This window comes from Mytilus edulis, chromosome 8, assembly GCF_963676685.1.
Source record: "Mytilus edulis chromosome 8, xbMytEdul2.2, whole genome shotgun sequence".
Classification (NCBI taxonomy): domain Eukaryota; kingdom Metazoa; phylum Mollusca; class Bivalvia; order Mytilida; family Mytilidae; genus Mytilus; species Mytilus edulis.
The window spans coordinates 79,172,594-79,182,361 of record NC_092351.1 but is presented as its reverse complement, the minus strand read 5'-3'; positions in this window follow the sequence as shown (position 1 = coordinate 79,182,361).

Below are 9,768 nucleotides of genomic sequence, written 5' to 3'. Positions count from 1 at the left end.
AAAAATGTTCAATAAAATTAAGAGATAACTGTATTGTATTTGAAGCTTTAAGGATGTCCATCAGTAGTTTTACTGTCGCAAATTTAGGAGATAGAGAATTTTACGCTTACTGTCATCCAATCAGAACCATTGATACAAAATAATTGCATTAGAACACAAATCCTCCTTAGGATAGTATGTAAGCTTTAAACAAACTACAAATGCAAGAAAACACAAAAAAGAGATGAATCCACAGCATATTATAATTTTGGAATTCTTTTGAACTTTCACTTCATGAAAACTCTCAGGCACTAAAATTTCAGATGTCCAATGCATGTTTGTACAGAAACAACCTTTACTTCTCATGCTTGTAATAATATTATGAAAAAAATTCAAAATAAAATTCAGGAGATTTGGTATAATTGCCAATGAGAAAAATTATCCAAAAGAATCCAATTGACATTGATTTAATCAATTCTAGGTAAATATATACAACCTTTAACAATGAGCTGAAACCATACTATGTAATAAGAGGGCTCATATTATCGACAAGTCAAATCAAAACTTTACTCATCCGTATTAAATTGTAATTAGTGATATTTGTATAATTTATACATATAAAATCAGAAGATGTGCCAATTATCAGGGAAAAAAAATTCAGAGAGAAGATCACAGTTTAACTATATGTCACAGTGTGGCCTTCAACATTGAGAAAAACCCATACGGGAGGAATAGGACCTTTATTGGGACTCCAGGATCAGGTGTAACCACATAGACAAATGACAACCACTGAATTACCATGATTACAGGCTCCGGACTTGCAACAGGCACATACCTAACTAAGCTACATGTGTGAAAGGCATGAAACATGTGAAATGACATAACAAATGTAAAGCAATTTAATTAAAAAAAATATATATAAAATGACCATACAGCATAGATAAAGGAGATAAAAATCCAACAAAATATTCAACGGACATCTAGAGGGAGATTTTGCTACATTTTTACTGCAAACTGATACCAGAGAAAACAAGGTTGGCAAAAAAGTGGTCAATATTGACCATGCCAGTGGTAAATACCAGTAATTACCGGGAAATACTGGCAAATACTGGGAAAAACCGGCAAATACTGGTCGATTGAAATTTTGAGTGGTCATTACTATGTAAACCATTCTTTACCTGGTCAATTATAATTACTATCAATAATTAAATATAGAAAGTGTTCAAATCATTTTTAATGCTTTCAATTCCATTTATATTGTAAATTCAAACAGGGATCTATATTAATCAATGTGTAGTAAAAGATAAAAACGTTTTGCCCCTGCTTGGAAATTTCTATTTCCAGCATGAAGAAGGTTTTGTCACACAGTTAAATAGACAGGAAATAATTTATTGTTTAAGGGAGTCTTCAAATATCACTTTTATTACTTTCAACCCATGTAATGTCAACTTTTATTGGGGGCTGTTGTTTTAGTAATTAATTTTTCACACCTAGCAATGCCAGGTGATAGGTAAAAAGACACATGTAACTTCATTTACCTGTAGTTTTATTTAATTTTAATTTTAGAAATAAAATGTAAATTTTTATATATATCTTAAGTATACAATATAAGTATATTAAACTTTTTATCAATTTATAACTTCAATCAATAGTAAAAACAACCATGAAAATTTCAATTGACCAGTATTTGCCAGTATTGACCACTTGGGGAGTATTGTCCGGGGCGGTAAATACCACTGGTAAATACCGGGTGTGGTATTTACCACCCAACCTTGAGACAAAAACGCCAGATTAATTATCAAAATAATGAATTTTAGATAGAGCAGTATACAGGTCATATATTATGTACATATGAATGAGTTAGCAGTTGGGAGTCCCTTATAACAAGGAAAGAGAGGCTTGTTTAAGGACCTTTTTTGGGAAGTCAGATTTTACCCTTTTGAGGTCCAAGTGATTCCCTATATAATCAACCAATTTTATCCCCTAAAAAGGGGGGGGGGACCCTTATGGATTTTATTCACCATCTATGGACCCATAGGGGGTCAGTAGTTAACCGTACAACGAATTTATCGCACGCTAGACTTTTTCTGCTGCGTTTTGATAAAAATCAACAATGAAACACAACATTAATAGATGATGTCACCATTAACGTGCCATGAACCCCCTACTATGGTCTCATAGGGGGTCACCACGTGACGGCATTAAACCAATCACAACGTCATAATTTACCCGCTGTGCGATAAAAGCCAATATTGGAACTTTAATGACTTTACTTGATAGTTACCCAATATTTTCACATATTCTAAAGCTGGAATTTGAAAAAAAGACTTATTCAGTGACTGTTAGGCACTAGTAAGATAAACTAGACAATTAAGTATATAAAAAGTTGAACTAGCAAGTTTTAAAAATCTTTGCTTAAAACATATAAATAAAATGACGGAAAACAGGTATTTTCGTTATCACTGAACTACACTGTAGTATATACATAATATATATGTTTAGGGGCCAGCTGAAGGATGCCTCTGGGTGCGGGAATTCTCACTGCATTGAAGACCTATTGGTGACCTTCTGCTGTTGTCTATGGTCGGGTTGTTGTTTCTTTGTCACATTCTCCATTTCAATTCTCAATTTTACTTCAGACAAGTAGTCAGAAAGATTTTTGGTGCAGAATATATACCTATTCCAGCAGCACATAATACCAATGATAATATGTGTAAAGGAACCAGGTCTTGCAAGGTTATATGTACATGTATTTTAATTAGGGACGACATCAAAAGTTCAATGAAGGATAAAAAACTTGATTCACATAGTTTTTTCACCAACCCCTACATCCCCCCTCTTAAATTAATTTTGGAAAAATTGATTGACCAATAGGGATATACATGCATGTAAAATCGATTTTGGATTAACAAAACTTGCAGCAATGTTGACCCCCACCCCCAAACTATTTGATTTAAGTTTTTTATCCTACATCGATCTTTTGATGTCGTCCCTTATTGTCTGGGTGTCCCAGAATATTTTTTTTTATAGCGGTCATAATTATTTTGACTAAAGTAAGACGATATGTTACCGCCAGATTGCAATGAGACATGCCTATCAACCAGTGACCAAATAAAGTAAATATAAGTAACCATTGGTCCTAACAATAAACAAAACCATAACTTGTACCAAGCTATTATACTAAAATAAGGCCTAGTCCAAGTAATTATGACATCTGGCAAGGCTATTTTAATTTTTATCTTGGACGCTAGGAAGGTGTCCCAGAAAAAAATTAAAATAGCCTTGCCAGACGTCATAATTATTTAAACTAAATGAAATAAGGCCCAGACAAAACGAAACATAAACCAATTCAAACAAAACACTGACAGCCTAATTTATCAACACGACTACAAAAGAACAAATATGATATTCGCATACTGACTTCAGATGCACATACAGAATAAGGTAGGGTTTTGTCTAGGCATGGTTAGATATGTTATTAGAAAATGAGGGGGGGGGGGGGGGTTAAATCCTCCTCCATCCATATCAATTAATTAAATAAATTAAGACTTTTGTAAGGCTAATTTAATTCTTATCTATGATATATTGATAGGCTGATTTTTTTGTTTGTTACTAGATAATAAAATTATAAATTGATCACCAGAAATGATTATCTGAACTAGGACAAGCAGGTGCTCACATAGCTGCGGTATCGTAGCTATTTAGGTCCTTTTGTTATTTTTTGACTATTTGCGGACCATCCGCAAAATAAAAAAAAAATAAAAAAGGACCATAAGAGTTACGGTTCCGCAGCTAGTGCTCACAACAAATAAATAACAATTTTTACGAAGCAACCCTTTGACAGTGCCGTAACTATCGAGAATGCAAGTGGTAAAAGTGGTAGCATATGTACTAATTCATTTCACCCGCTCCTCTATCAATTTAAAAATGAAAGTCAATTACACTTTTTTTTAATTTCCCCCATCTGAACACGTGTAGCATGTTTGCCAAAGCTAAACTTGTTTTTAACTAACTCTCCACCTTTTTTCATCTACTAAAATGGATGAATTACAAAGTAAACAATTTACATTCATTAATGCTTACATATTTTGTAGCTGTCACTTACTTTTGTCGGTATATTTTCACACATTAGAGAAAATAATTGCTCCAGCAAGGTGCTTTCCATTCTGCAAACTTCCAAACATCTAATGACGGCGATTTGGGGACGATCGGCTTCTCATTGGTTGCTACTCGGAAGTAGGCGGGGTGTAATCCCGGCAATAAAAACATCTATTGCAACCATTTATTATATATTTTCAACAAAAAAATGCCGTAATCTTGTTTTAATAATCAAATGACATCATACCAGTATCCCTTTTTTATCCGCATGCCTGCATGCGGATTTGTATTTTACAATTTTATCGATGGACGCTGCTTACGGAATCCGCCATTGATGAATATATAATGAGGTATTGCGGAGTTACCTACCCCTGACAAAAATTCCGCGAAATTCGGCGAAATTGCCTTAACATCACTGCGCAACTATCGACATGTTATTTTTTGTTTTGACCGCAAAAGTTTACAATTTGCCAGTGTGCCGTTTACATTTTGCACAGACAATAAATCATTTAAACACTTATTTGCCCTGGATTTATACACATCAGAATCCAGTTTCACATACTTAAACTTTATAATTCTTACCAATTTATTTTTTGTACCAGCATTCCAAGGGACATAACCCTTTTTAAAAACATTTTGAGGTATTTTTTTATTACTCTTTCTCCCCATTTTCTAATGTAAAATACAAGAAAGTGGATTTTTGTGTAAATCTATTAGAATTAAACTGTTATGAATAAATAAAAAGACTTTAATACCAGTAACAATTAATGATTGACTGAAAGGGAACCGTTATTTGTCACACTAGGGGAACAGACCAAAAACTCAAGTTACACATAAGGGCTTATAGAAACTTCCGTGTAGACTGTTAACATTTATAGAGACAGTTCTTTCAGCTAAAACACTTTAATTATTGATTTAACAGTACATTTATTTCATTTTTGTAGGAAAGTAATCACATTTGTTTTATTTTTTAGACAAAAGATATCAAGTTTTGATGAAAAAGGAAGGAAGGAAGAAAAATGGACCAAAACAGACCTTCAAATGAACTCTAAAAGGTGCAATAAACTTGTTTATCATCTTAAAATTGTCTTTTGTATTCTATTTAATTGTTTGAATGCATATATCATGAGTTTATGATCAGATATTAGTCCACACTGCATTTTATTATGATACACTGAAATTAGGATTTTTCGAAGAAATTAGACTGAAATTGCCGTAGGATATGGCCTTACATTATAGTGATTTTCTCTGAAACAATAGCTCTGACTGAGACAAAACGTCACAGTTATGCTTGAAATAACTTGCAATTGAAGGGAAAAAAATTAAATTAAGTTTATTTGACATTTAGGTGTTCTTAAGGTGTAATACCACCAAATCATGGTACGTCACATCCGGTTGCATACGAAAGTAGGCCTAAAAAAATATTCCCTTGAATTTGACAGTTGTAGAAAATTAACCCTGCATTTCAGTGCACTTAAATTTTTCTGAGTCGTAAATATGTATGTTGGATGTCTGAAAGCAGCATTCTTTTTTTATTTGATGGTCTTATAAAATATTTTGGAGCGTTAAGGTTACATAGTTACCAAAGCAGGTAACCAGTAAATAACAGTGTAAAAATTGGGTTGTTTACTTCCGGTGCTGGTTAGTTTCTTATATGCAATGAAATGTAGTGTGAAATTTTCACTGTATCACTGGAAAGGATTAAACTTTATACATGCAAAGTATTTCTTTGGTTGAAATAAAGGTAAATACTATTCAATTTTTTTAAAAGTGCCAATTTAACAAAGACTAATAGGGAAAAATCAATGGTGGTATTACCCCTTAATAGATTTTGTTTCAACAGATTCTTTTTCAAACTGAATTTTGTTCATTAGAAGACTATATATTTGTTTTTTAAACCGATCATTGTATCCCAGTATGATTTTGTTCAGTTTGGGCTTCTGGTTCTTGAACGTGATAAAAGGTCTATATAATCGTGTTGACTATTTTATTTATTGTGTCTGTTTAGTTAACGCATCATTTTTAATTATAATGGAATTTGATGAGACTGTCATCAAAGTGAGAGGGTTAGCGCTATAAAACCAGGTTTTTTCTACCATTTCTACATTTGAAAATGCCTGTACCAAGTCAGTTCTTATCCATTCGTTTAAGATGTTTTTTTGATTTTGGCATGTGATTATGGACTTTCCGAATTGATTTTCCTCTAAGTTCAGTATTTTTGTGATTTTACTTGTTGCATGTTAATCGTTTCTTCTGTACACAGTACTCTGTTTAGGCACTTTGTAACGCTGACAGTGACTTTGGTAACCAATTTTTCTAGAATTTTTACACATTTTGTTAATATGAAACCTGACACTTTCACTCTTTTCATAGAAGTGTCCTTCCGTTCTCTGTTGTACCGTTCTCCCTTTTTTGGTCATCCTACTAGTTCTTTGATCTCTAGTTTTCCTCGTAACCGCAATTTGTGTCATTTCTGTTTGGTAGATCAATTGGGCTTTTCATCCATCTGAGTAATTCTAGTAAGAATGTAATTTTGCTATCTTCTAACATCATCACCAATAGTTTAATAGTGTGACCGCCTCGGGTTTTCTTGTCTAATTTTAATACAATTGTACTCTGCTCCATCGAATATCACCTTTCTGTAATAATCAATTAATGTTTTAAACTCCTTAATTCTTACCATCTCATCTTTCTTACCCCGTAATACATGCTGCCCTTTTAAGTGTCTAATTACGTTTTACTTGATCCATATTGAATTCCAATATCGATCTTTACAGTTTAATTGTGTATAGCAGCCTTAAAAGTGGTAAAACTATCTACTGAAACATGTCAAATGTTGCACTTATATGCCAATTTCAACTGCCTTGGCTTTTAGTGAAAAGAAAAGATTTGCAAGCATTCCCATGTGTAACATTATATCGGTTCCTTGTCCCACATCTTCTGTAACTGTGAAATCCAAAATCGTTTAGGTATTTATCAGTTTTACAAACCTTTTCAATCCTTGCATACATAATATGAGATGACATTTTGTATACTGGTGGTGTACTGTCTTAAATCATAAACAAATCATACACAACGTTGCGAGTCTTCACCTAGCAGCCATTGGATTGTAGATCATAATACGTAAACCATCTGTTGATATGAAATGCCCTATGACTACTCCCATGTACCGGGTGCAAAAATGTATAGCAGTCTACTTCTTGGTCCTGGACACTTTAGCATTGGGCCCTGTGCACTGTTCAATCATTTGCTTACCTCAATGGATTAATTGATGTTTGCTTTACACCGCATGACCACTAAAATGCTGTATCGTGTCAAGACCTTATTCAAATATTTTTACAATTTACAGTATAGTTTTAAAATCAGACAAGAGCAAACTATTTATTTACAAATAAAATTCAAACACTTAGATAACGTGATCAATTTATACATTTTTTTTTTTGTATATTTATTTCAAAATGAAAAAAAAAACAGAATGTTTGGACTCTTTTAACTGCTAATCATTGCAATTGTATATTTGTCCGAGCATTTGCGATGATGAGGGAGTTCCTCATACAGGTTATACATATTTTGTAGCTTCATTATGTTTATAATTCTTTCAAGGTATTCTTGTTGCACAGTATTTCTCCAATAACTTTCTTTCCTGTCGTCTCTTTCTTTTAAACATCTGCGTATTTATCTTATCCCTTATCAAAGATGAAAAGAAACTTTCACTCTTTCATACCATGAGTATATTTACCAATCGAATTAAAATCAAATCTCCGCACTTGCTCCTCGTAGTTTATATGTCGCGCGTGGTAGATCTAACAACTGCCGCTTGAGGGTCATATTTGCTGTAGCCAATCAGCGAAGTTGCTACAAACTGTTATTGGGCTGGAAAAGGAGTCTTCCTAGCGTCTAGAGGTCTTCTAATGTATATAAACAAAAGTGGCAGCCCCATGCGAAAACCGTTTCTTACATGAATAATTAAATTTAGAATGGAGATGGGGAATGTGTCGTGTCACAGCGACAACAACCCGACCATAGAGCAGACCGAAGGCCACCAATGGGTCTTCAATGTAGCGAGAAACTCGCGCACCCGGAGGCGTTCTTCAGATGGCCCCTTAACAAATATGTATACTCGTTCAGTTTTATAAATTGACCATAAACCCACTTATTCATGGTATGGTATCAATATTTCTGACCTGACACTACGTACTTTTTATTGCTTAATTCTTTAGAATTTAATATGCAATGTTTCGGGTTCTTTCGGGAATAATCCCAGGTAAACCCTCATCAGAGGTCGACCTTTATATATTTATTTCGTATCTAGTATCATAGATAGATGTGGGTCTGTTTCATAACAGTTTTTTTTTTCAAATTTACTACACGTGCATATGGGTCTACGTTGTAGTTAGTCTTTTTACAGACTGAGAGAACTGACCAAGTTGGTCAGCACTATTGTTTAATTAATGAAAAGACTTATTGTCTTTATTTTTATCACTAATTACTTCAGCATAAGTCTACACGGGATATAGTAGAGATAGTATTTATCAGTATCATATTGTTGAATTCACGGTATACTGGCGTGTTTGTTTTATAATTTATATGATATTTTACAAGTCTTCATGTTTAGCATTTGAAGAAACATGTGTAGGTACCCTGCCGGGTGGAAACATGGACATATAAGAAACCGTCGGTTATCTCAGATACGTGATCTATTGAAATAAATCGGTGTCGTGTCATTATTACATCTGTTTCACAGTATACGCTTCCCGTGGAGGGGTTGTTCGACTAATGATTAATTGATTGATTGATTGATTGTTGGTTGCTTTACGCCGCATTAGCACAAAAAGGCTATATCGCGGCGAGAGCTAATTCGAATATTTTTACAATTTAAAGCATATTTTTAAAATAAGACAAAAGGTCATTCAATACACTAAAATTCTTGACTAAAGCAAATTGATTATTTACAAATAAAAATCAATATGAGTAAAATAACGTGATAAAAATTAAAAACGACTTAAATATAATAACATTTTTATATTCTATAATAAATTCCAATTTCTTTAAAAAATGCAACAATATTTGTAAATGGAACATTATTAAATAAATCATACATATTATTGACATTGAAATGCTTCTTACGAATATCAGCAAAGTCAATACAATTAATTAAAACATGTTTAATAGTATACTTGCAGTTGCAAGGAACACATTGTCATGTCGCTAATATTCTTATTGTTTTTGAAACCCATGTCTGGTTTAGATTTAAATATTTTTTTGGCAATCGGATCTTTCCGAATTATATACCAGAATTTTGTTATAATCTTTTTAAGATATTCAGCATTATAATGATATGTTGTAATGAACATATTTCTGCCTGTTATTTTATTCTTATTTTGTTTCTTCCGAAGTTTTAACTGTCTGTCTTCGTGGCGAATTTTGTGCAATTTTTGACTGACGATTTCTTTCGTATATCCTCGTCTAGATAATTTATCTATAAACAGTTTGATACGTTTATTAAATTCGTCCTTATTGCTAGAGTTTCTTAAAATTCTAGTCCCTTCTCCTTTGATAAAAGAAGAGATAGGTAGAAGCATGATTTGAGCTTCTATGTAAGTACTGATATTTCTCAGTAGGTTTGGTGTAACAGTTTACATCTAGTATTCCAGATGTACTAAACCGTTTACCTTTGTACAATACCACATC